The 27251-nt window shown below is 36.5% G+C and overlaps 1 protein-coding gene across 3 annotated transcripts in view; it reads right to left on the minus strand.

Annotated features, from left to right (window-relative positions):
• Window positions 1–27251, minus strand: part of Ipk1 (Inositol phosphate kinase 1) — a 101708-nt gene that overhangs the window by 53629 nt on the left and 20828 nt on the right. The window contains exons 1-2 of one of the 3 annotated variants that reach the window (XM_087405172.1): window positions 9435–9615; window positions 6054–6108 (exon numbers count right to left, since the gene is read on the minus strand). The exons of 1 other annotated variant lie outside the window; for it this stretch is intronic. The gene's annotated coding sequence lies outside the window, so the exon portion shown is untranslated. Of the gene's footprint in view, window positions 1–6053; window positions 6109–9434; window positions 9616–27251 lie in introns of those variants that run through there. One more of the 3 variants, XM_011058677.2, reaches the window with a different exon arrangement.

Here is a 27251-nt window from a genome sequence, read left to right on the forward strand (position 1 = left end):
CACCGCCTCACTGTCCGTTCAAGAGGACGAGGCCCCGTTATCAGAATGGATAACGGTGATAATAATCCGTTCTCAGCGAGTATTAAAAGTGTTGCAATAACGCGACGAGCATGAGAGCGAGTCGGATCGGTACTTGGCAGTGTCGCAAGAACAATTTTCCAATTACCTTTCCTTGTATAATGAAATTATGTATATTTTTTACTTTTAATTTAAGTATCTTTTCAAGGGACGGGTGAGAGATGGAGGGGGGGTGGAAAGGGGGGGGGGGATAATAAATCTTATCCTTCTTTTTTTTCCCCTTTTTTCCCCATAATTGAACAATGGTCATTTCAACCAGTTGTAAGAGAGGACTAACTAATAAATTACAGAAATAAAATAAGCTTGTACGCACGAGCCAAATGCAGACGTGAATTATTCTTTATCCGAAGGACACAAACGGTTGAAACGGTACATAATAATATAATCCGCAAAAGTACAGCGATACGCCGGCGATATTTAAAGTAATAAGCGGGTAGGGCAACGCGATGATTTTCAACTGGTAAAGCTCTTAAGGCTACCAGGAGGAGACAAATCATCGTTCCCGGGACGCACCAGTTGCCGTTATATTGCTTCAGCCTTGGCTCTTATTCGTTCGAGGCGAACTTTGCGAAGGTAACAATATGAAGATTTAACGTCCGCCTTATTTACTTGTTAGAACTATTCAAACAAGTATTTATTAAAATTCAGTATTTGTTTTTTCCAGGGTAGACGCAAAAAAAAAACGCGGAGGTGGAACAAATTGGAAATACAACAGCCTTTCTATAATATGGAAAAAAGGACGTAACGACACAACTCAATCAATGGAATATAAATTCATTCGATATAAATATAATATAGTTATTACAGATCGGTATAGCTTAATCGTAGGAGTTTTCATTACCCGATGGAGACACATTGCATCGAATAATGAAAGCGACGCGATTCCATTTGTGCCCACATCGATGCGAAACATCGCACAGATGTAAGAATTAATTCCGTACTCGAATATAGAAACGATGAACGAAGAATTCCATTGCTGTCGCTCAGGCGATCGTATAAAAATTTCCACGGCTCGCGTGCGATCAATAAGAAACCATGCTTAAGATAAAAAATAATTAACCTACTTCTTGCTCGTCAGAACATGTCGAGAACTTTGTATAAGGAAAAACTTTTTATTGGTTGGTTGCGAATCGCTGTTGGGGTCGCACAATGATTTATGTAAACAGAACTGTGGTACAACGTTGTGACGCAGGGAAAGAATGGAACTTTTATAATAAGAAAACACTTTCATTACAACACGTACGGAATATAAATGTTTATTTTAAGTGATAGAAAGTTTGGAGAGAACCTAAAAATTGAATGACGCATATCGTATATAACACTTTAAAACACGAAATTCATTTTCTCGCGTACACACAGAAAAATACATATTGTATGCAGGTAATAATTACTTCAAATATTTCAAAAGTTCATAAATCCGCAGATCTATCACAAGTTCAAGCACAAGTATGAAATTTATTCAAAATATATATTCCCTTATAAAATCGGTTCTTCGATTAATTTTCTATCATCCTTCGAAAGAAAATAAATTCTTTTTCCGAATACGTAATAATGAGTTTTTCTAAAATTTCTAATAGACACATATTACAAGATTATTATCGAGAAAAAATATTCTTTGTTAAAAATAACCGTTACTTAAAAGGAAATCGAGTAATCACTTTTCTTAACGATAGAATGATATTTTCTTTTGTGTGTGTGCATATCGCATTTGAAATGCTTTTCAAAAACCTAATTAGATATCGTTGAATGATAAAAAAGATAAAATTTGACGGTTGATGACAAGAGAATATTTTCGTTTAACTATGCGGCATCGATGGATGAAATGAATCCCGTATTGCGAGATCGTTCGATTAGCGTTTCGAGGATTCGATTATGTCATCCGCGGAGATTGGCTGGAATAAGCTCTCGTTCGGAGCAATCAATTTTTATTATTAATAATTCGCCATTCACACCCCACGTGAGCCCGTGACCTATTGCGAACCCTTCCCGCGTCTCATTTGCGTCACGTGTTTATTTTATGGCGAACAGGCCTGTCGCGCCGTAGTTGATAGCAGATTCAATCCCCGCCGAGAGAATTTATTTTTATACAAAATGCTCAAAAAAAAAAAAAAAAAAACAACAACGACGCGACAGATTGCCTACTGACGCGCGAGAAAAAAAAGACTATCGTCAATTTGTTGTTCGCAGCTTACTATGATAAACAAAGTCGGCGAGGTTGCACGGTCAACAAGAACGCCGCGATGCGATACGGATTACGGATTATGGACGATTATGGACGTAATCTAGTCTACGTTGTGACAGTTTATTCATCAACAAAGTGTGTTCTTCGCGGTTAAATTAAATTGAATTGCTGCATCGTATTTGTAATCATCCCGATGGCGCAGCTGTAGGATTTGGAATGTAACGAATAAAGCGCGTTAGAAATGCGGTTTGCATTTCGACGCGTCTTTCGTGGGCTTCGATATACGTGGTATATCGTGCGGTGCGCGGAAATCTTCTCGGCGATTTGCCTGAAGTAACTGAAGTAACTGAAGTAATAATGAGGGAAAGAAGAAGCGAGAAAAACAGCGCGATCGTTGAGTGCATCACTGCATCGCAGCGGTCGACGAACTTGGATGGAGCAAAAGGTATCGCGAGTTCGCCGGGCGCTACCGACGCGATTTACCGCTTTTCCCACGGCCCCTATTCCTTCGCCGCTTGTCGTTTCAATCGCAACGTGACGGCGGAAGGAGGCCGAAGTCGTTTCGCGAAAGAAAAACTCGTGAGGACGACGACGACGACGGTACGGTCGATCGTTGGTAACGCTAGATAGGAACGACTAAGCGGGTCGAGCGCAGAATTATTCAGCGCGGCATCGATCGCTTGCCGATGGACAGGAATATAATTAGGATTAATGATTTATTAAGACGACGGTATTAGATTTTCATCAACTGCTTTTAATCCATCGTGTACGACGGCGGATAATTTGAAATTTCTTTTAGGAAATTTCTTTTTGGATAAATGGAAAATCCGTGCGAGCAAGCCTTTCGAAATCTAGGATTATTACTTGATTACTTGATATGAGTAATATTTAGTAATAAAAATGTAAGATGAATGGAAATTAATAATGTAGATAAAATTCTGTAGGTTACGTTAGTGTAAAATATCTCATTGTGTGTGTGTGTGTGTGTGTGTGTGTGTGTGTGTGAGTGAGTGAATATATGCAATTATAAATGAATACTTCTATAAAATCTATCGTTTCCTAAATGTACCACCGCAAGATAAGACTGACAATAATAAAACTAAGAATTTATGTGAATACAAATGGCTGTTTTGTACACGTTACTGTTATTAAATAATGATTAAATACTTGATCTTTTTTCGATAAAATTATTAGGTAATTTTAATTATTACGTATTAATAATTTCTTTTAATAATTTTATATCTTTAATTGGTTTCATCCATACGTTTCAATATTTACAAAGGAGAAATATTTAGAAGACCCGTAGGTATGATTTATGCGACCGCTTAGATACGTAAATCATATCTTTTGCAGCGTATTACAAAAAGACTTGTAACAAATTAATTTGTTATTGATAAAAAGTGTGTTAAATATATAATATGAAAAGATAAGCGTCCGAAAGTAGTCGAGTTACAATTTTCAATGTTCATTTACATACAAATCAGTAATGAAATTGAAAATATAATAAAACGTAACTTAAAAGTGATATTCAAAACTTTCCTCTAGATTGCTTTTGTTGATCGCGAACTAAATGAGAAAGACGAAATGGGAGAAGCATCTATCTCGAAAAATGCGTTGCGCCTCGAGGGCCAAAGATTCGTTCGTAGAAACGTTTTTCTCCGCCCGATTCCTCGAGGCAGCGAGCGATGGCGAGCGGACGGGAGGATTGGGGAAAGAACAACGGGGAGAGAGAGAGAGAGAGAGAGAGAAAGAGGGTGGGAATCAGACGCAGACCCTGGTCTCCGAGTCCCCGAGTGCTCTTCTCGCTCGAAACGAGCATTCTCGTTTCACCGCTCGGGATCAGGCAGGATCAGGCAGGATCAGGATTCGTCCGATTCGTCAGGTTCCCCGCAATTCCGTGGGTTTCATCATCAGTCGTCACGCGGCGCGCTGAAGCCTTAGGGCCTAGCTGGCACACACACACATCGTTCTTTCACACAATTTTACCCGGGGAAAAATTTCAATGCGTAAGCCCGGAACGAAAATAGGGATGCCTATGATACGCTCGACGATACTTTGTCGTTCAACGCACGAAAGAGTGTAGTATCGATAACTAAAATCTCCCCTAGAGCGAGAAACGGGCGCACTTTGCAATTCCTCGTGCGATTACACATCAAGATTTATTCGCGATCAAAAAAGCAAATCGCACACAGTCTTCGAATGGGAATCGGGAGATATCTCAACGCATATCTCAATGTTATCTTGCCCCGTTTACTCGCGTGATGTTATCACGCTCATCCAGGCGTTAGCCTACGAGATTATTTGTCGAAATGACCTTAACAGCGCCGTGTTTATTCGCGCTATTCTAAAGGCCGGAATTCAGTTGATTCTTATGAATCTTAAGATGTCGTAAATCACAGAGCCGCATCGGCATTTAAGGTATTAATTGAGACGATCTTAAAATAAGAATAAATTATAAATATTGCTCAAAAATCATTAGACTTGTTAAGTAAATTCTTCAGCATTTTGGCTCGGAAACGCGTTCTGATCAATTAATTCCAATCAATTAATTTATGTATATAAACAAAAAATATGTACAAATGTTTAATTTGTATAATCTTTAGTCTAACACGGATTTATTTTTCGTTGAAGTTTCAATGTATGAAAATGTATAAAGATACATGTAATTTACAAGATGAAAGTACAGATCAAACAACACACGTGATCACCGAAAAGGAAAATAAATTTTACAAGAGCGATTATTATTCCTCATCCTAAAATTCCATAACTTTTCCTTGATTTCTAGACAAAAGCTACGGATTTCATAAAGCTACAAATTTTAATTTTCCAGAAAATTTTGACAAAATTTCCTGACCTTTCCTGGAATTTCCTGGTCGTTTTCATTTTTCCGGATAATTTTCTGATAATGATACAAAAAATGCGTAGAAAATTTGGCACAAATTAAAATAGTTTCATCTAATGTGTGTAGATGAAATATTGCATTATGTGCACTATCCGTAATTTTGCTCGGAATTAAAAAAAATGGATATATGTCGATTGCGGTATTTAGTAAATTAACTTGATAAGACGCGTCACGTCGATTCGATTCCGGAAAATTTCTCCTCCACGTTTACCCCATCGAGGGAGGGTATTTTATGCCACATTGATGCTGCGACGCAACGTGATCACGTACCTCGTGTAACGATCGCACGTGGCAAACGCGCGTATCACTCGCACGTGGCGAGCTCTCGTGATAATTTCGCCGTAGTATATTATTTATATCGAAATTGTTGTATAAACCTATATCGGCGAATTATAACGTAATATCGCGCGAGAGTTTCTGCGGATGTTATTTACTTCCTATTTAATTTGACGATATATTTATATAACATTCGTAGCAGCTATTCTGTAACATCGATGGAATCCTCCTTTGTTTTATTATACGTACTTTGTAGGAATATCGAATATTTTATCTCTCTCCTTATCGTCACTGAAGTCGCATTTAAATGTAAAATATTAATCTTTAAATAACAAAACGAAATTCATGCGTTTTGTTTAATCAGCATCAATGAACGACTATGTATTTTTCAAAAATTCTCACTGAGAAGCTGGATGAAAAATGCCATAATTTATAGTGATTTTATGCGATATTTTTAAACAAACAGGTCTCTAAATTCCGAACCTGCTTTCAAGTAAATTTTAAAAGCACAAAGAAAGTAAAAACACTCAGTGTGACTACGTATGTACACAAACGTGATACCTATTACACAAAACGAATCGCCAATGTGAAGAATCAATAAAAAAAAAAACTCACCCATGGCAATACTGCGTCTTAGCCAAGAACGAGTGATACTCTGTGTCGGGCTCTCCTGAAAACAATAAATCAACCTTGACTATTTCGCTAATTTTGTAACAAATAATTTAAGAAAGGCGAATTTTGAACCATAGCGATAATTTGCACATCAATGCATCTTTGACGCAAATCTACAACAGGTTGATTTGCACATCAATGCATGAAAACTGTGATGTAAATCTATTTACAACTAACAGGTTTATTTATTTATTATCAGGAATGGACGAAAATGCAATCTTACGATTAATAGCCGCTCGTCCAATCTCACACCGAATCAGTAATGTATTGACGCGTATTATATTTTTAGTGATGGAAAAAAACCCGTAAAACGTAAATCGCAATCGTCATCTATAACTGACATAGAAAAGATCGAATTCGCGCCGTTTATGGCTACAAAAGTGCTAAGGAGCGAACGAAGGACGGCTACTATTTAAATTTCGACCTGCGTATAAATCTTTGATACGATCTTTCGACTTTGATTATCTGTGTCCGTTTCGAATAATGAAAACTAATTGAAAACAATTCCGTTGCAATTTTATTAAGCCGTACGAACGGTCACGATTATCGATGCAAACACAAACAAGTGAGATAGATATATATATATATATTACGTTTCTGTCACAAATTAACTCTAAAAACATAAACAATAGCATTTCCGTGCGAATACATACGTGACATGTATCGTAAACATAATAATTATTTTTTATAAAATTTAAAACCACCAGATAACATTTATGACATTAAAATAACATTTATATCTTATTAAGATAATTATGCGAAATAAATATACAATTTTTTAACACTTTTTTGCTCAAATATGAATTATTTTAACTTCTGTACGATATCGCTATGCAATGTCACAAACATTATTTTGATTCTGTTTTTAATTAATTCTTTCCGTGACATTTTGTCGGAAAACATTTTATAGATTTCGTGGATTTTGAATGCAAATATTTTTTGTCCTTTGCTCTTTTCTCAGATCAATGCTCTCATACTGTCGTTATCGCGAAAGCTCATACATTTTAACGACGATTTTTAAATTGTAATTCACATCCGTTCGATTGTCTGAAAAATCGATCGATTTCACCGCATAATTTCATGATTCACGCGCGTGTATGCACGCGAGGAAACGCACGGCGGCGGAAACTGTGTCGATCGTGCTATTTTTGCGACCGATCGTCATTATATGAGTGCAAAGGAGAAGCTCGAAAAATAAAATTTATAAAGGTAAATGCCTTTTATACCAACCCTTTCACTCCTTTCATCTACTGATTCTTTTTTTTGTCCGTTTCAAGCATTGACTATAAAAGTAGATACTTTTCGATATCGCAGTTGCACACTTTTGCTGCGTAATAATACATTATGTATGTGTCTCTCGGTAGTTCTGTTAGAAACAGTGCGTGTAATATATTTATGCAATTTAGGCGCAAAAGAATCGAGGACGGAAAAGAAGGAAATGGTGAGAAAAACCAACAGAGATAATGAACGATTTCGATTTGATGAAAATTGCATAATTAACGAGCAGCAATTGAATATCCTGTTATTATCCTTATTATTATTGTTGTTATTGTCGTTGCAAGCTCATTTGCGAGACCCTCGATATTTGCGTTGCGTAAATATTACGTCACAATACGTGCTGTAATTACCAATTACCGTGCAAAACAGATTCAATTACTCGAGTACTTTAATAAAATATTACGATGTATCGCAAATGTACCAAATTGGCCAAGCGAATCGAAAAATAAAATTATATTTCAAGTTTTGTGGCGTTACATATACATACGTGTATATATATATATATATATATACATATATGTGTGCGTATGTGATCGATCGTGCGAGTATACGATGTCGTACGCGGCTATAACTCAGCTAGAAGCATCCCGATGGAATTATAAATAGTTGGCCCCGATTCAAATGCATTTATCGGCGGATTAGCGATTTTATTGTCGGTACAATGTATCGCGGATTGTCGTCTCGGCGAGCCGGCATGCAATAATCGCCCTACAAAGTTGTGCAATTAATGCGATGGGTGAATTTCTTTAAATATTGAGAGAAAAAATAGTTACAATTACCATCGTTTAACTATAATTTATAGTCACTTTTTGGAACAACTACGTATTTATATTTATTGTAACCATTCAAATATATCAATTGTGCTATTAATAATAGTCACACATATTGTTTGAAAATCTTTCTTGATATATCTTATAACTATTGTTATCACATAAATAGTAAGAGAATTTTAAAATAGTTAATAAAAAAAGTATATTCACTACAATTGTGATTGCATTTATTGAATAAAAATGTTTATTTACCATTTACATTTTGATATTTTACTATATTAATATTTGAAATTATCAAAATTTATAGTACAATTTTTTATGTTTGAAAAAACTATACATATATAGTTATTATAGCAATAATAAAAATAAAAATGGAGCTCTTAGCCATAATTATTTTACCATACAATTCCAGTCACAAATAACAAACACTTTTCTTTCAGTGGACAGACTAACTTAACTGAAAATATCGCTATTTGTTTTTAGCTCTTTCGATATCTACGTGTTTAAATAATCGTGTATATATATTCGCTAATGGCATCAGCTTAAACGACTTTAAACGATAAGAAACGAATTCTCGCATCAACGACCCTTTTATTTTTCTCATAATTAAGAACTCCTATAATTAGCGTAAATTTAAGCTGTATCGCAGCACACGATACTTCGCAATATACATTGTACATTTACTCTGCACTTTGTATATGACGATGCACCGTTAGTTTTGTTTAATTATGACTTGCGACCGTTCTTTACAGTTAATGGCGTAAGTAGAACAAAAGATCATTCCGCGGAGAGGAGGCGATAAACGGCACTGGCTTTATCCATTAATGGATAGACATATTGCAGCAGAGACTTCTTTCGCGGTTGTTAACGTGAAAGATGTTGGAGAATGTCAGATCGTGCCGTGCATCGGTAGAGGTTTTGCACCATTTCCGAGTAAGGAAGCGCTAGGCAGGGTAGAACGTTCCATTTGTTTCCACAAAAAAAGAAAGAAAGAAAGAAAGAAACGCAGAAAACACTGGAGTCGCGACGCAAGAATAGAATTAAGCGCAGCTTTCTAAATTATTACAAATTATCAGTCTTTTCATACATCGAGCGAAAATAAGCTTTCGCTCGATCCTGACTGTCATATACGCCGGCATAAATGTCCGTCCGTCTCTCCGCACGCCTGTAATCTGCGTGACGCGTAATTCACGCAGATTGCAGGCCTGGAGTGATGACAGAGCCTGACGCTGCTACGATGTCGAGAACCGAATATGGTTCTCGTTAATGCACTTACCGGATCGTACTTATTCCATTCCTTCGTCAGAAATTGTCCTGACCGGGAAATGGTCGGGCAATAATCTACCATATACTTCGTGCACGCGTATACTCGTTGTTACTCGCGGCGAAGCCTTTGTCCCGAACTGCCTTAAACGCAGACCGCCCGAATCAATATTGGCGCGTCGTCGCATTTCCTAACGGATGTCGCGAATTTTCCCGCTGAGTATTTGATACAATTTCGTGATAAACGCATCAGAGATTTCGTAGTGGATCACGAACGTGGCAACAGAAATTCTGTCTGCGTTAACATCGACGACAGTGTGTGGGTAGATGTACATATATATATATAATACATACACTTTGCAAAGCGGTACAGCAAGATCCGGATACTCCGTGCCGAGTTCATTCACGAAGATCGTTTATACGGAGTGGCGTCTGTCGCACGCGAATGTTTCCCATAAATCAAAATAAATTGATTTATTGGGGTATCCAAAAATTTCAAGAAAATTTGTCTCGTCACGAGCAAATATTTGTTTTAATATGAAAAGATAGAAAAAAATATGAAATTATTAGATTTCAATTATTACATTGGAAAAGTATCATTTAAATGTATAATTAATGAAGAAAAGTTTTATTTACAATTATATCAACTTAAAAAAAAAGAAAACAATATAAAAGAATCTATATGCTTTTATATCTGGGAATTTTCTAAATAAAAAAATTTACTTTTCAAATGTCAAAAATGATTAAATATTTTGGAAATATTAAAAATATATATAACGTCTTGCAATAAATATTTTTAAAAAAGAACACTTCAAGAGGCAGGATGGCTCCCTCCGTGGAGAGTTGCCAGAATTGATTTCCAAATTAAATGTTGTCATCGTCATTTCGCTTTCTTCGGATTTCTTTACTTTATGATTTATATCTGCTTATTATCATTAATCATTCAAATTCATCCACAGTACAAACTTTGTTTCCCTTCTCCTCGTCCTGGTGTTAAAAATACAGAAAAGATACACATTCAAGATAATACACGTTTCTTGCAATCTTCTCGCTTTAATCATCGGCTTTTTAGTAATCTTCCGCTTCCCACATTAACACGTACATCGTACTTCGTAATGCACCTCCGCCAGTCATTTACTAGCGCCAAAGTGCAAGCTGTAAATGCGAATCGCACGGAACACCCTGTATACCTTTACATGCTGCGTCGGAGTATAAATAGACGCTTATGACGTAGTCGGGGAATCGAGATCCACGAGGTCTGCCCTCTCGACGAAAACAACATGGCAAGACGAGACGAGACAAGATACGAAGAACGTATAGAAACCTATAGCCACTATATGCTACGTGCTGTTAATGCATGCGTGTGTGTGTGTGTGTGTGTGTGTGTGTGTGTGTGTGTGTGTTGCGATGCAAGTGCAAACGCATGCGATAGCGTGCGCCTGTATTGCGTGATTGCAAAAACGCGTTTGCACACGGCATGCAGGAAGAAACGGCAATGGGTAATAATCGATTCGGAAATCTGCAAACACGCGACGATAATGAAGATAACGAGTATCGATGGAAGCGGTTATCGCCTCGTGATATCCCAAATTCATTTACGTGACACGCGCTGCGACGCGACGTGTCGTTTCATATCCTTTTGCGTACACATACCGGAGAGAGGTTGACGGTCCACGATTTCATAATTTACAAACTTTGTCCTTTGTGCGTGTACACTGGCTCTTCAGCGAGGCTACTGTTAAGACAATCTCGGCGGCATTCGCCAAGACTCTCTTCACCTCGCGTCTCAAGCGAACTGCATCGAACTGCATTCATTGTAAACGGAAGAAGCTTTTATCGTGCTTTATCTTCATTTTTTATATAGAGAGGATAAAAAATTCTTTCTTTTCGAGATACTATAGGCGTTGCGATAAAAAAAAAAACGAATCTCTCAGCGTTTTTTGGATATAAAGCGCGCGCACACAAATTTATTATCACAGAAAACACACGTAAAGACGCCGAGTCTTTGTTACTGTGTTTGCTTGACACAGGCGCATGTTTTGGCAATCGTGTCGATAGTAATAATATTTGATCGTCAAATTAAAGGTACGGTGCAGCGAGTCAAACAACCGAAACGTTGTGAAACGAATGAGAAACTACGACTGGGAAAAATATAGATATCTTTTTGAGAACTCTCTAAATCGAAATCTGTGGATAATCACATCAGTCCCAAGTAAACGCAACCGATAATTATTATAGTGAATTAAATTATATGATACTGAAATTTCTTTATATTTTTGGTTAAATTTCACTGATTTAGAGAGAAAATAAAATCTTTCTCCGACGTACGATAGCAAGAAACGAATAGGGTATAAACGAACGAGTAGTCCAGAGAATCGTGTAACTTTGCATCCATATCCCGCATGCCCTTTGTAACGTTTCACTTTGTGAGATAAGTGTCTTGGACGCCACCGCACCTTCTGGTGCACCGATGTTCACGACAATGTCGTTTTACTTCGTGTAACGGCGAGCGAACCTCTGGTAAAGCGAGTTGCGAAAGTAACGTGGCATATATCCGCGAGGAACGATCGTTCAGCCACGGAATTTGTTGCAATCTCTCTGGTCGCCGTGACCATTTGTCTTTTGATATGTGCTGTATGTGGAAGAGGCATTTACCGCAGCGCAGTGCGATGGTTGTAAAAAATACGTTTGCAATGCGCGGCGCGGTGGAACGTGTAACGGCGGGATACGTTTAAATCTACTTAGACGGTCATTAGCATCAAAGCTCGCTGTAACTCGCAGTTAAAGCGACGGTATCTTTCTTTCTCTCTCTCTCTCTCTCTCTCTTTCCTTCCCATCCCTCCATCTCGAGAGAAATGTGAAAAAGAACGATCGCTTTCGACTCGACGGGAAATTCATAACGGAAAGCCGGCAATTAACCCCTTCGTACCGTGAAAATTCCACTTAATTCAACGCAACGTGAATTAAACCACGTTTTCTGTGCTAATTATTATCTCATTTTAAAGTCACATATATACATGCACTTTACTATAAGGTCTTATGTAAATAAAAAATGAAAAAATTAATTCAAGGGAAACGCTAAGTAGGGATTTTGTTCACTACAAGCTACCATAATGCGTTTAAAATTACCGTGTAAAGACATGCATTTTATAAGATTTTAAATCAATATTAAACAAAGTATCTTTTAAGATGGTAATGTAAATACAGAATAAATAGGAGATAAAGATCTTAAACGGTGGATCATAAAGATTTGGATTTTACTTAATTCGATGTGAATTTATATATTTACGTATCTAATCCTGCAAACTGCGCGCCTAATTTAATTTTCAGTCTTTAAATGTAATCCTAAAAAATTAGAGTAGGTAATAATATCATATATTAAATTGACAAGCAATTTAATAAGATCTTTATATGCTATAAGCGTCTTAAAACCTGTAAATAATTCCATTTTAAATGATTAAAAACATATTTCAATTAAATTGAATATTTACGATGATAACTCCCATTATTATCAGATATGAAAACGTCTCACTGATAGAAGAAGCGAGTAACAGAAGGTAACAGGAATGAAGGAATGTACGATTTCGATGCACGAGAGGATTGATCCGCGAAAAAGATAGGAAGGATCCTCTGGTCGCGATGGAGTGTTGACGTCCTTAATCAAATTCACCGTTCCAATAACGAAGTCATTCTGGGATGCGGTAGGAATCGAGAGGAGAGAGGAAGAGTACTTAGAGAGGATTTCACTTCCGACTAGCCGACGCGATGGATCGATGGCGTTTCGTATCCTGGCAGGTAAAGTTAGGACGGCGATGGCACGAGGATTCGAGAAACATCAATTTCCCGGCTCGTGTCGTCGGCTCCTTGCAACGTTTGCATTTCCAATTTCCGGCCTTTGCACGTCGTTCTGGTCACAGTTACAAGAGCAAGCGAGCTGGCGGACGAAAGAGAGAGAGAGAGAGAGAGAGAGGAAGATTTATTGAATTAGGAAAATGGCGCTCGGGACAAATAGAACCACGCATACAACGGATACAACGAAAAGAAAACGTAATTAGATGAGGCAATTTGGTAAATACAAAATTACCATTACGAGAAAAAAATTATAAATTTTGTTTAACATTTTCGGTAAAACGTTTTCGATCAAACGCGAAAAGACGAGAAGGAAGAAGTATAAAAAAAAAGTTTCTCGTTGAGGAATTGAAAATTCACTGAAAAATATACGTACAATTTGCGTAGATAGTATACATTCCGAAGGAAGGCGAACAAAGAGAAGGCCGTGTGAAGGCCGAACAGCAGGAAACTTCTTTGTAAGATCACGTGATATTCCGTTGTTGCACCCTTGAGAAACATCTGTCGGGGGTGGCGAACTAGCGTGATAGACAGTGCTTTCTTTGCCAATCCAACATATCGTGCATTCGGTGTTAAACCGAAAGAAAGTTGCAATTAAATTTTTCCATTCTGAATCCAATCTATTAAAAAACTAATAATAGTTACACTAGTAATAGTTAAACAGAAAAAAAATGTTAATTTTAATAAACATTTGTTTACCGACTGAATATTTACTAAATGTAAACTTATACTTATTTGATACAACGATTAATTTGATTTAACAATCACTTTTATTGAATAAATATCCGTTTACTGTAAGTAAACGTTTAGTTATTAGTTATTGAAAGTAATATGTATCGATCCTCCGCTAGCAACGTTGAACTTTAAGGCACAGTTGATTTTTTGATTGTCCATTGTGATAGATAAATTTAAATTTGTAAAAAATAAGTAAAATACAATTCAACTTCTACGACAGTAAAAACTGGTATCCACTTTCACAAAGATATAAGGATTTTTTTCCAATTTTTATACGGAACAATATAGAAATCTACACTGAAATTCGAGGACTCAGATTGGCGGACGGAAAGATTTAGTAAATTTTTCTCTCAATGTATGCCTTTGTAAATTAAGATTTTCTTCTTGCACTGCTTCTCTCCATATGAGACAAACACATACGATATCTCTTTCATTGATTTTTCTCACATAATATTTTTATTCTGTACTAAAATGAGGGCATGGATTGAAGGGAGAATTTAAAATAGAATATCTCGACTTCCGCGATTGCAGAATAAAGGAATCCTATTGTGCTTTGTACGAGAGATGTGTAGGCAGCTGAGATGACTTCCGAGAAATCAGTACAGTGTTAGGAATTTCAAGCGTAATTGTTGCTTCATTTTCAATTATTTTTCGCGATTTTTCTTTTACTTCAGCAACGGGTATGCTCTCGGGTATGCTCTCGGTGAACAAAGCCTCAATTTCGTGGCAACGTTTAACTTAATTAAAAAGCGAGAGAATAGATGAACGTATTCGCAATACCTAGTCATTTCGCCGCACGCTTTCCTCTCACGAAGCGAAGCGCTCGATTGTTCCGGGCGCAAAATGCGAACACAATGCGATCGTGTGATAACCTTTCACGACGAAGGATTACGACGAAACGGTCGAGATCGTGCTTCACAATGGGAAAGAGACTGGTACAGACGGTGCGGATCTGCGTGCAAGACCGTGACCCGAACTCACGTATACTTAAGTAAACGGTATAAAGTATAGAGGAAGCTGAAGCAGGTTCCAACATGTTTGGGCTGAATTCAGCTGACGCATTCGTAAAGGAGATAGATATTTTTTTTATTCGAGTAAGATAAATTTTACAACGGGGGCAGGGAAGATGGAACAAAAGGTGAAGAATGAAAAAGATATGCAGAAGAAGATATGTGAAGAATGCCCTGTCTTATAACCAAAAAATTTCGTCTTTTACAGTACATATTTTCTTCCCATTTCATCATGTAAGTTTTTTTTTTATAATGGAGAATATAATTTATAATTATCTTCATCTTTGAATACATTGAATTATACACGTATTTTTTAAAATTATCTCTTTATACGTTGAGTTCATTAAAAGTTGGATAAATGAATAGCTCCCCGATTACGTCACCTTTCTCTTCATTTTTGGAGCGAGTCTCGAATCTTACTTGTTGCCGAAAGTCACAAAATACTTCAGTTTTAAAATATCTCAATCGATCACTCTTATTTTTAACCCACTCATGTTCTCGACGAATTAGAAAATAAATAAACAGGAATAGAAAATAAATCAGTCTACGCCTTAATCACATTCGATTTTTCCGCAATGATTTAATAGTCAAGAAATTGTATTACAATTTTAATGTCTAGATATACGTTTCTAATAAGACAAACCGCACTCTATAAAAAATATCGGTGTGAATTTAATATTTCTGATGTAAATCTAACATCCATGCCATATAATTCATGTCTATATAATTTTCATTGCGTTAGTATTAATATTAACATGATGTGGCTTTTAAACCTTTGGTGCTTACATCAACATCATCACGATATTTAAAATCCATAAAGTTAATAAATCCACATCATATTGGTGTAATTTACCAACAAAGAATAAAATAATATATTTCTCAAAACTATTTTACCTGACAAGATAATAATAAAAATAAATGATCTTAATAATAAGCGAAAATGAAAAATCATATTATTTGGACAAACGAAAAGTATTCGAGAAACTTAGTTTCTAAAATCACAAACACAATTATTATCGCGAAGAACTGTTGTTTATATTATGTAAGAAATATATACATTAAGCATAACAGTAAACGTTGTCAATGTATCAGGATTTTGTTCACTGGCAAAGCGGTTGCTAGTAGAATAGTTTACTAGTAAAACCTGAAAAATTCTCGATTCAAATCGCATTAGAAGCGTCTTGTCGCTTACAATTAGAACAGAAATCATTAATAAATTGTTAATTAATGTTTATTTCCTATGCAAAAAGATAGCTTTCATTGTATTCGGGAAAAAAAGTTAAGTACTCTCTAAATTTGAATCAGTGGATAGTCACTAATTACCCAGTGGCATAATTTGTACTGATAATCAATGAAGTTCAACTAAAAAAGGAAGAATGTTTAAACATTATATAACTAAAATATTGATATTTGTACATTAATTTCAATCTTCCTATACCCGATTTATTGAATTTAAGCATTAAAACAAGGTTAGTTAGATCACATAATAAAGATTAGCTAGTTCAGGGATTTCACATTTAGTTTACTGATTCAGATTTAGAGAGACTTTAGCTAAAATGTCTTTATATTTTTTCGAATAAATTTTACACGGGAATCGGACAATAAATCATTCATCCTTTGTTAAACACGACCTCCTGCAGATAATTGAGTAAAAATGATTACAAGAGCAAACAGCGAAGCCAATCGTATAATAAATTATTTCAACAGAGTGAAGAGACTAAATTAGGCGATTGCACATCTGCGCGAAATTTTAGATTAGCATCGCAAATACGTACTTAAATATGTTACTTCGCTTCGTCGAAACGTCGCGTCGAACATGATTCGGACAAAGGAGAGGAGGAAGAAAACATGAAATTATAAAACAAAATAATGTGCGGGCGACGACGTAAATACTTCGTTCCTCTCTCTCTCTCTCTTTCTCTCTCTGTGCCAGAAATATTGAGCTAGGTCAGTAACTGTGCGCTCAGGCGATAATTTTTACGCTTACGTTAGCGCTAAAAACGGCTTTGTTAGCCGGTAAACGCGATCACGTCGGTTGGTGACCAACGTAAAAATGGATAACGCGCGCCTACATTTATCAATAAATAGTTTATCGAAAAGAATAAACTTGAAGGATAAGTCTGAAAACGCGGCGATTGCAGATTGAAACGGAGCAAAAAAATAAAGCGAACGTCACGATTATTTTCGATAAACTTCTCGCGATAGTTTCGCGAGAAGAAAGTGGTTTCTAGAGATAGCTACCAAGGAAAGTTTCCATAAACGTATGGCTTATGAAGTCGCGGATAGGAATATATTATATATTCTCTCCGATTAAACGTGACGCGACTGGATATCGCGCCTAAATGCGATTCGATTTTGCGTGGGCAGAGGAACTGGAGCGGACTTCTCGTCCATTTCTGCTTTCACCCAGCACAGTTGTCTCGTTTCTTCGCGTAGTTTCTTTCATGTAGTAATTTTTCAACACAATGCGTCCAACCGATCGATGCATCGACCGTTTGGAAAATGTTAACGATATCGATACGAATTAATCGTATAGATGTAATACCGATTTATATTCAACAGCTAATAAAATGTCAAAGGCGTAAGTGTCTCGGTGTTAAGTGTCTCTCCACCGAAGAAAATCCACCGAATTCATGCTGAATATTAAAATGCCGTATAATATGTACGTGGACGGACTTCTGCCTTCGTCGCTTAAAGACAGTGACGTCTCTCAAGGCGAGGCGCGAAGTGTGGCAATCTCAAAGTGAAAATCATGCTTCGCTTCGTACCAGCCAAACCACACTTCGTACCAAGATCCGAATTTACTGTCGTGATAAAACCCGTTAGCAGTTAAATTACAATTACGCTTACACGTGTGCAACTACGTAACATTTTCTTGGAAAGAGATTAGAATACCGTATACGCAATAGAATAATGAGTACATAATGAGTGTACAATAAATAGTTGTGTTTCTCGAACAATAATCAAGCAGCCCAGTTATTCTATATTCTTAGTCATTTAAATAAATAGTCATCTAAATTTTCATTCAAACAAAAAGCGGAAGACGATGATGATGATGATAATGATGATCCGTTAACACACAGGCTTTGCTTAAGGACGCCTTTAACGAAGTCGATTTGAATCGAATGGCATAAAAGCAGCACCAAGCTCAGTAAATGGAGCTATTGAATATAAATCGTTGCTTACATCAAAATGAATTTGTGAAGACGCTACCTTCTCGGTCAAATTTCACATCATAACTCATGATAATGACTGTTGTAATTCGTATCGTAACAGTCATCTAAATAATAATGACACATGAAAAAAATTTTAAGAAATATGCGCTGAAATTCTAATTTTATGAAATTGACAGGTCCATAGAGAGAGATAGGCGTTCTACTTGCGTAAAATTTACTTTACTTTTTTGATAAACGAGCGATCGTCGTACAGCCATTCTGTAAAATACTGTTCTGTAAAGTAAATTTTATACCACTGTAATTATTATTATGTCTCATATACATAAGTTAACATCTCAATAGAATTTACTTTATAGAGTATTTTTTTGCGCTAAAATTTAAATAAATTTCACTTTAATGCGCGATAAAAAATACAAGTGTATAAAGTCTTGATAATTGTAACTTTTTACCTTGTCTTGTTTTGATTTTCAGACAAATAAATTTTTTGTAATAAGTTTAAAAAAAAATAATCAGAATATATTTACATACTTAATCTATATATAAGTTAATGTCTCAATAGAATTTACTTTAAGTATTTATTTAAAGTATTTTTTTGCGCTAAAATTTAAATAAATTTCACTTTAACGCGCGATAAAAAATATGTAATAAGCGTATAAAGTCTTAATAATTGTAACTTTTTACCTTGTCTTGTTTTCGATCTTCGGACAAGTAAATTTTTTGTCATAAGTTCAAAAAAATAGCCAGAATACATTTACATACTTAAGATTATCCATTTTTTTTTATGCAGAAAACGAGTATGAGACTTGTTATCTGTTGAGAATTTAGCCACTTCTAAAAATATAAAAATATACTTTGTCTTTTGACGTAAATGTTTTTCCCTGATGAAATTTGCAAATATAATTCGCGCGATTCACCGATATTCCCTCTCAGATAAAAAACCATACAACGTGTAACGATAATATACTTGGAAATTTTTAACAAAAGAAACACGAAGAGACTTTTTTTTAAAAAAAAAAAAAGAGACGTAACAATAACCATTAATTTAACATTCAGATAGTTTTTAGTCCGGCACGATTTCATGCTGCAGATGCGTGTGCAAATAGGTAATCTCGGTAGGAAACGACTTTTTCCGCCGTTCTCGCGAGCTATCGCCTATCGGAACGATAGGGCCGCGTTGTAGCTTGCGAATATGACCGTAATCTGTTACCGGTATCCACTGCCAGATGCCAAACGCTTAGTGCTTCGCACCAGCAAGTTTGTACGCGCGGTACAGCTAATTGCAGTAATCCAGCTTAATGTACTGGAGAGAAGTAGTTTCGGTTAGCCAACGGACAGAGCGATTGTTACCAGAGATGGAGCGTCAGCGCCACGCCAAATTTCCCATTACGTGCCTAATCCATGTAGCGGATGGCAGTACCGTCGTAACGCAGTACGTTACAGCAGTTTCTAGCCCGTGTAGGTGGAGTAATATGACGTAATACGTAAAAGCGCAACGGGAGAAGATTTTCAACGGGAGTTGTACGAACGCGACGATAAAATGTCCGCTGCTGCCGCTGACGAGTTTGCTTCGGTCATGAAAGAGAACTTTGAGGGGAGAACCTGTTTTTGTGGCGTAGGAGAAGTAAGGGAAGTTAATCCGTCCCGTTGTATGAAGACCCTGAGTCGACAGCCAGCCAGGCGGCCACCCCCAAAGGGCCTGCGCGCGACAAGATAATACGAATAAAACGCGATTATCCCGTTGAACAATGAAGAAACCGGAGAGCCATTGGATATTCAAACGCATGCAATTTCTATTGTCTCTCCGGTTTACGCGTTTCTCTCTCTCTCTCTCTCGTTTCGGCCGAGCGTCGTGATTCTTGAAGAAAGAAACGGTTTACAAGCGAGATACTGTAAATTCAGCAATAATTTAACGATACAATTAATAACGTTAAATATACCAAAAACCAAAATGGATGGTATTAATTGCCTCGGGAGACTAAATTACGTCTCATTATTCCTACATCGTCTCATTATTCCAATTTGCGTGAGGCCAAGCATGATTATTAACGCGTTGCAGTGTAATTACTAATATATTCCAGGTTACAATATTAAAGCCAACGCGATTAATCATGGAGGGCAAACTAATTATTCGTTATGTTGCGATGCATAATTGATATTGAATCACTATAGAAAATCAAATGGGTATAACGTGCACGAAATGCAGGCACATTTGATTTCCTATAGTGATCGAAAAACTGCATTTAGCTCTACGTTTTTCAACATAATGCATTGAAAGAAAAAATGATTGCAATTATCATAATTGTTATTTTATTTACTATTTGTATTTGATATTTAAAATTTTTTCAAAATTTTCATAATTTACAGTATAATTTTTTTCATGCTTGAGAGAACTATATATAATGTCATTACATTAATATTATATCATTACTAACATAAAAATAAAAATAAAATACCTAACTATAATTATTTTATCGGGTTTGATCCCGACTAAGGTAATATTTTCTACATTAAATTATTTACAGTTTTTTAATAAGATGCTTATAATAGCATAATATTATTAATATTTTTACAGTATAACATTAGTAATTTCTAACGGAACTGTTTTTAATTTTCTCAACTCTAATCACATTGGTCTCCGCTAAATTAATTTGACGTATTGTTTCAATCACTGGATTATTTTAACTAAACCTTCGTCTTGAGAATGTATGCTTGCATAATTTTATGGAATGACTACATGTTCAATTAATTTGATTATCATTACGGATAAATTGCGACCGATGTAATAATGTAACTACCACGGAAAGCATTGCATTGTCGACTGAAAACAGATATAAAGAAATAGGTCCACCACTTTGTGTAATTATAACTTGCAGAAATTGTATTTAATAAATGATTTTTATTAAATTTGCGTTAATTTATCGACATACATACACTGAGGATGACCTGACAAATAGGTCGAAACTATGTCGAAACACACGTATGTGTTTTTAAGAATCTAAATATACGAAAAATTTGGCTCTTAGCCTTTCTGTTATTCATTTTTGTTTATTAATATTTTTCTAAGATGCTTATGAAAATAAAAAATTATTAAATTGCTTGTCAATTTAATATGTGATATTATTACTCTAATTCTCGTCATGATTCAGGACTGACAAAATTTCGACGCGCGGTTTGCAGAATTGGATATAAATCCACCTTGAAATGCTTAAGATCCGCTTCGATCGCACAAGAGGGGGATTATATCTTAATTGATTTAATAAGATTGGAAACAAGACCGTTTATGTTAAATACATTATTTTAAATACGAAATGTCACTGAATGTTAAGATGTTGAACCATTGTATATATTCATGTAAATGAATTAATTTCAGAAATGATAATTGCGTGCCGATGATTGTCGGACTTTCAACGCAATCAATCTGAAATATTAATAAATCTCGCACTTAATGCAAGAGATCTGGATTCCCAGCCGAGGCAATATTTTTCGCAAAAAGTTTATTACAGTTTTTTAAGATTAAATTTGGGAAATTTGAGGGGATTAATACATATAATAGTTCAACATCTTAACATTCAGACTATAGTCTGTGGCGCTTCATATTTAAAGTAATGTATTTATTCTAGTAATGTATTGATTTATTCTCATCGGTCCAATACGAATTATAATTTATAATTATTTCAATGCAATTACAATTACAAATACCAAATACTTTTCTCTCGGTGTGTTTGCTGTAAATGTATCATAGTTGGGAACCTTTACCTTAATAATAAAATTGAAACTGAAATTTATTTTATCAGTCCTACTCGCATCGGCTTTAAATCGTCTCGCGAAACATTTAATATCCGCGACAATTTTTCACAGGGGGTTACCAGATTATTGTGTTTCTCGTGTCTAGCGCTATTCTTCTTTTCCCATCAGCAACCGGTTCTGAGAGAGGAGATTGCGCACACACGACTTGTGTGTCTCTGACGAGCGCAACTGGAGACAGTGGAGACATTTCTCTATTTCAGAAAATACGAGAACGTATGCCCGCCATATCGTTTTGTTTCCCTCGTTTCTTATACGACGCGACACGCGACTCCGTTGTCTCTTCGAACGCAACGTGAAATCAAATATTTTGCAGCCACTGCACAATTTGCGCCGTCAAAAAATATATCGTAAAGGAAACTTAAGATCTATAAACTTCGACGATAGTCAAAGGTAATCTTTTCGCGTTGTGACACGAGAATGGATCTTAAACCGAAGCTTAAACTTTAGCGGAACACGATGAAATCGGAAATTCCCAGTGTGGGAATTTTATCGTTCAAGTGTTTCTCACGTTTAAAATGTAACGTTGACGTATCGAGGAAAATTTCATAACTGTTGATGAATGAGTTTTACGCTGAATGAATTGATATCAATGGTGGTATCGCAGGAATAACGAACGCGATGAGAAAGGAATCTAAATATTCGAACGAGGTACATCGACGTCGTGGATTGCCTTTTACCGGATGGCAGCTGGCAAGGGCCAGATGTTGGTCGTTAATGGACTGTGCGGGTCTCAAAGTGGCACCAGACTCGAGTCCCCTCTCGGCTGCCTAAAGTTCGTCTACGAGACAAAAGACCGACGGATCTCGCCGGAAATAAGAGAACGAGAAATTGTTCGGATGAAGAAAAAAACGTGCAGTACTTTACTTGGTGACTCAACAATCGCCGATCGGTCTTCGAAATTCTTATCTCATCGAGATGATCGTTCACGATAGTTTAGCGAGTGCCAAAATGTTAGTTAACTTCCAGATAAAATCATCGTTGCGAAAGGAGGAATAAATTAACGGAGAGTCAATATACGTAACGTCTCCCGATTTTTAACGAGATATTTACATTGGCGATTCCCTTTGTAGGTACAAACAAAGCGATTATCTCTTCTCAGCTTCTCCCTTTCCACGACATTCTTTTGTGAATGCCCTCTCACATAAGACACATAGTTGTGAAGCTTTCGCTCTTCTTTCCAGCGGCTACGCGCGTGAATGTGAATAAAGAATAAACTACGTTTTAACTTGACGTATATATGACGCAATAATTCACAATTCGCTATGCTACCTCCGCACAATACGTCTACTTCTACGTTCGCTCATTCCAATCTTAATTATCAATCACAAAGTATCAATCTATCTACATGGACAGAAAGAACCGCGCAATTTATCCGATATTTGATCCAATATCTGATCCCTCCACGTTATGACGTAATCGAAAGGTAACGAAATCTATAAAGTTATCAACCGGTAATGATTCTCATTCTCAAGCTAAATAAACTTTTATCCAAAAATCGTAAGATATTTATCGCTGCAATTTCATTACCCAAAAAGATTAAAATACCTGGTAGGTTTTTAACGAATGCAATCCGGGAAGTGCGCAGCTGATATCAAGATATCGCGATGAAAGATTTCACGAGCGCGATTCGTGTTCCAGGTGTTCGATGAAGATTATTATTATTATGTATAATACATTCTAGGAATAAAAGAGCGAGGTGCACCACGTAACACGGTCATAAGCTGTTGCAAGTTTCGAGCAAGCTTAGCAACGGGCGTTCACCATTTTCCAGCTTAGTGGTTTATAACTTGTTAGTTAATTTAGGACAAATCGAGCGTAATTTTCCAAAGCGATCAAAGCGAAGAGAGGACGAGTTTCATCAGAGTAGATGCAATTTTAATAACGAAAAGATATACGAGGTATCTGCGAAAATTCTAACAAATATACTATAGGATTCGCCAAGAACGCAGCAACGAACTGGCAGTTTCGCGAGTAACTTCCTCCTCTAACGACGTTTTATTTTTAATTTATGTGAGAATTCGTTGCAGTCGGTCATATACGTTACCTTCGAACGTATGGAATTACGGATAGTTTGTGGACGAAGCGGACATAAGTTTTTATCCGTCGTATGGCAACGGCGGATACTCGAATGTATAATGTAACTTGTGTAACTTCGAGATAAGAGGCAATATACCTAACCGCGCGCGGTGAAAAAAATCAATCGTAATTTTGGATTTTATCGTGAAAGAAGGCTAGTCGACGGGCGGTTCCTGCTGATATCCTCGTGCCGTGCCTACAACTGGGTTGGTGTATCCACGACTACACTATTTACTCCCTACGTGCGCGAAGTGTATCCGACGCTTACACGCATGCTGGCGATCGATGCGTGGAGCCCGGGGAGAGGGGAGAGGGGAGAGGGGAGAGAGGGGCGACGGTGATGGTAGTGGTGGTGAGGTCACGCCGGGTAGGCGAGGGGTCGGGGTGAAGGGACACAAATAAAACGAGACCCGCGGAGACAGCTGGTCGTTCTGCCCTCGGGACAAACAACGAACCCACATGACGCAAATGCGCGCACACACGCGCGCGGGAACGCACGTTTCACGCATACTGCAGGCAGCAGGCACGCATACTGATGGCTCTCTGGATGGCCGGATGGCCGGATGCCGGTATACCGATATATCGAACCGGCTTGCGCGATTTTCCGAGCGCGCGGAACACGATGCCACGGTGCAGGTGGGTCGAAAGGTATCGATAACAGATATATTAACGTCGCCACAAGTCTCGCGAGGCATTCGGACGAGTATCGGACAAGCGTCAGTCTGTTGAACGAAAATGTACACGCATGGTGCGCATGAAACGGACGCGCGCCATCAAATTGATTGATACAAATGGGAGGACAAATTGCCACGTTGTGCATCTAACTCTCTAAAAATCATTGATAAAATTATATTTCCGTTTACGTTTCGAAATGTATATTATTTAGCAACGAGATGGACGTGAAGAAATAAAAGGATTGGCAAACGGAGATGGATTTGCACTACGTTCCCGCTCGAGCTGCCTTCTTATCGGTCGCCATGTTATCTCTTATCGAACGCGTTTCTAATATGTATATTATAGAAGCGCCGGAAATAAAAATATGTAAAAACACATGCGATGTATACACTCCAGAGAACCCGTTTCGGAGTTAATTTGTCATTCGTAGGACGCAAACGAGTTGATAATGTATAAAACCGTTAGTGTCAATGAGCTGTCAACAGGATCGGCAATGTCGTTGAACGTTAAAATAAATTACGAAGAAAATGTGCATCAACACACTGAAAAAAATTTACTAAGTACGTGTACAATACTAATAAAGTTATACTAATTGTAAATAATTGTAAATACTTGCAGTAAATAAATATTTCATCAATAAAAAACAAGGTAAATCAAATTAATAATTTTTGTACCAAATAAATATACATATATTTACATTTATTTACAAATATTTACTTAGAACTATTCATACAGATATTTATTTCTTTTTTTTTTTTCGTGAAACTCGGAAATTCCCAAAACAATTGTCCTACTAACATTAAGATGTTTTGCGGAGCAAAATAAATAATACTGGAAAGAGGCATAATTTGTAAAAAAGTCAAGAAAAAACTGTAACCAGATAACTGTAACGAGCATAAATATAATGTTTCATGAAATCACGCGACACAAGTTCATCTATTTTTAATTGTATAAAATTAATTTGTATTAAATCCGTTATTTAAACCGCTCAGTAAGACGCACGTAACTTATCTCTTTTAATTCCTTGACCGGCTTACCGCGATAATATAGTGATAACCGAATAACAGATACACTTTTCCTCATTTAATTGCGTCTGTTAGAATTTTAGAGTTAAGCCCTCAATTTCACTTCGACTTTATCTCGAAAAGTTAAACGGCAAACAGTTAGCAAACACTTCAATCTAGTCGTTTGATGATTTCTATTTCGCTTTAAGAGCCTAAAATGAACGTCTTGAAAGGGGAAAATTGTCTGACAACGTTTTGTATTTTCTTCTTCTTTTTCTCGCTTTAGCTTGCAAGGCGAGAAAAACACGCGAAACGAGGCCGATTGGCGCAGGATGAAGCATGCTTATTAGTGGAACGAGGCCAGACCAACGAGGCCGAAGGAACTTCTTTATCGCTCTTCCTTTAAAAACACTTTGTCTGTTTTATTAAATTGCGCGTCAACCCTGCAAAATCCCGTGGAAGTTATACGGCACTACCGGATAGACAGATAAAAAAGATAAAACTACGAATTCCATATCTTCTAGAATAATAATGACGAATCTTTTACCTCATGTTTTTTCTTGAGGGCATGGAAAGGTTCCGTTTTCTTTTTAATTCTTAATTCATTCTGACACCATTTGAGCGTCGTTATTTTATATTACATATTTCCGGCAGGTTTATAGCAAATGATAACATAAAATGATGCATTAAATTAAAGATGGGCACCAGAGTTCCGCCCGCATGGAACATCATGGTCAATTCGTCATAAACTCTTATTGACAAGAATTGTCCTGACAGTCTTGATTCGCAAGAATTTTTTTTTAATGTAGGGAAGGGCAGGAAGTCTAGAATTTTTTGTAGAACAGCTACTACTCTATTATTGTAATTACATTGAAATTCTGAAAATGAAGTATTGTAAATGTAATGATAATTTAGTATGGGAAAAGTCCTTAAACATCTGTTTGTTAAGGCTCGGTTCCATCAATGTAGGATTAACTTTAATTTCGGTTTAACGATTGTTTATCTTTTTCTAATTTTTAAAATTAGAAAAAGATAAAAAGTGAATTGAATTGGGCTTAATGTCCGTTTTTACCAACGTAGTTTAACTTTAAGTCACTAGCTCTTCATCTTTTTTTTTTTGATTCTAAGAATTAGAAAAAGATAAAGAACGAATCTAAGATTAAAGTTAAACTTACATTGGTGAAACAGATGTTAAGATAAAAATCAATTTGAACGTAATCAACTAAAATTTCAACAATCACTTGATAAGAGAAAAAGATAAAATTTCTTTCTTTTAAGATTTGATCAGCGTTTCACGATATCTTGAGCGACATTAATTACAGATAATTGAGATGATACTACATCGCCGATCAAACATAAGTATCTACGAAAATATTATATTATACACAAAGGTGCTCGAAACAATAACACTCGATGATAAATGGTAAGTTTACATATAAAAGAAACACACATTGCGACAAGTGCTCGTCATTAACGATTGAGTCAACGGCCCAAAGTC

This window comes from Acromyrmex echinatior, chromosome 4, assembly GCF_024713525.1.
Source record: "Acromyrmex echinatior isolate Ae372 chromosome 4, ASM2471352v2, whole genome shotgun sequence".
In the NCBI taxonomy this organism is placed as follows: Eukaryota; Metazoa; Arthropoda; class Insecta; order Hymenoptera; family Formicidae; genus Acromyrmex; species Acromyrmex echinatior.